This window comes from Larus michahellis, chromosome Z, assembly GCF_964199755.1.
Source record: "Larus michahellis chromosome Z, bLarMic1.1, whole genome shotgun sequence".
Taxonomy (NCBI): Eukaryota; Metazoa; Chordata; class Aves; order Charadriiformes; family Laridae; genus Larus; species Larus michahellis.
This window is the reverse complement of record NC_133930.1, coordinates 15,450,659-15,452,892: the sequence shown is the minus strand read 5'-3', so window position 1 is coordinate 15,452,892 and position 2,234 is coordinate 15,450,659.

Below are 2,234 nucleotides of genomic sequence, written 5' to 3'. Positions count from 1 at the left end.
CCATCAGTGTGGCTGTTGATTCTGTCCTCCATAACTCAATCTTGTGTTCTAATTGACAATAGGAGTTCAGAGCATGCTAAGAATTGTTTTCTTGCAGGTTCTTACTATAGCTGTCTTATAGCAAGGTCTTAAGTCTTTCTGTAGCTTCTTGCATCAGGCCTGTTCAACAAATGCTATCCTACAGTAAAAAATAAAATCCTCAGCTGACCTAGTAAACTGTTGCTAGAAGCTTGTCCCATTAGCTGCTCGGCCGGAGTTTGCTGCTACTAAACAAGCCTTCTTGCTCCCTTCTGCAGGACCATGGAAGTTAGGTACTTAAATTGCATTGCATTCAGAAGTTTCATTAATCCAATTTGCCTGTTCCAGCTTTGTAGGAGGTCAAGCTGATGCTGGGAAAACTAAATTAAAACACTTAGCTCATGTTCAGAACAAATTTTACAACTCCTGTAATGGATATAGCTAAAAAGAATAAATCCATTAAAAAGTTACTGGTTTAGACTAGCCTTTAGTACTGGAGAGAGACCTGTAACTCAGCTTGATGTATCACTGAATAAATAGAATGGATGCTTGCGTACTTACTTTTAATACTGTTTGATTGGTATGGTTAAAGAGTTGAAAACAACTTACTGAAAGGGAGTTGGTATCCAGCTTGAAATACAGGTCTTATGGTGCTTCACAGAGAGTCACTGGTTGGTTTTTTTGTGTTTTTTTTCCTTTGGCTGTGTGGTAACATATAATTTAGTACTCAAAGATACCATTAGAACAAAAAAAAAAAAACCACCAATTGGCTGTCTTGCTGCTTGAGTGAAGGAATATGTTTACCAACATTTGAGTTAAGCATCTAAATGACCATTTGCTGGTCAAGCTAAAATTAACAGTCCTACTGTGCTGGAGTTTTGAAACAGCTGTTAGGATGATCACTAAGAATTGCTTAGCAGGACTTCTTATAAGCTGGCCAAAGATGCTTGCTGGTCTGCTAGCTTAGTTTGAATAGTTGTTTACTCTGATTTAGTCTCTGTCTTTGTTGCATGAAAGGGGCAAAGTGGTTTTGGCAGAAAATAAACCCCCTTGCGTTCCAACACCCCTCACTGAGGTGGGAGGCTAGGTGTGGCTAGGTTTAAATTCTGAGTGATGCCCAATTCAGCACTATCAGTCCAGTCGCGTTTAATAAGTATTAAACTGTTACGATTTGGATACACTAATAGTGGACTGCACCTTCAGTCTAGTCGTGCTCATGAACTAGCACGGCCACTCTCGAGTCTTTGGTTGCGTTCAGTGAGAAACCGAAATGACTAGCTACTTAAAAAGTGCAGTTTATTTAAACAGATTCTTAGGATTGCCAGTGATAAATACACTGTCTGCAAAGCACGTGCAAATAAAAGTATACAAAATGCGTGACAAAGTTATAAACGATACAGCCTGGCTATAAATGTAGGAAAGAGATTCTCTAGAGAAATTTCTAAGTTTCCCGAGGAAGCACTCGGTATAGTCTAAGTCTTACCCAAAGGTGTCCCTATGGGGGGGAAGAGAGGCTCAGCCCGTCGGCTGGTCCTGGAAGTCAGCAATGGAGTTCTTTGTGATGGTGTCTTCCCTGGGTATCCCCCCTCTCTCGGGCTGTTTTTATACTATTTGTTATCTTCAAGGTGGAGTTTGAGTGACTTCAGTCATTAATACTTTTATTATGATTGGTGTAAAATTCTCTCGCTTCACAATTAAAGGTATAGTTTATGAGAAATTCAGGGCGCAGACTCAAGAAGGAGTGGTCGCACCTTGGAGGTGGGTAGCCTTCAGGATGGAGGTGTGTTTTGGTATTATAATGAGCAAAGTTCACCCAAAGGACAGCATTTCGTCAAAATTTGACAAAATGTTGGCTCTGAGTGTTGAGCGGGCAGCTAATTGGCAGTTATCTGTTTCGTGGTATCATATGCTATACATCATAATGTAAAGCCGCAGAATAATTGCATCCTGCCCCATACCTCATGCAGCTTCACAAGCATCCTTATCAGGGAACCACAGGTGTTGTATTCTTCATGCCAGCTGCGGCTATTTTCTACCTTAGAAGCCTCTTGATTTTATACTTTTCCTTAATGTGTGAACAATGCTGTACTTCTGTATTTTTAGCCAATTTAGTAATTATTCCACAGTCTTAAAGAACCATGAACTGTGGTGGTGTATATATAGTACCAATTGAAGCAGGTATGATGAAACAATACAATATTAGAAGTGTCTGTGTC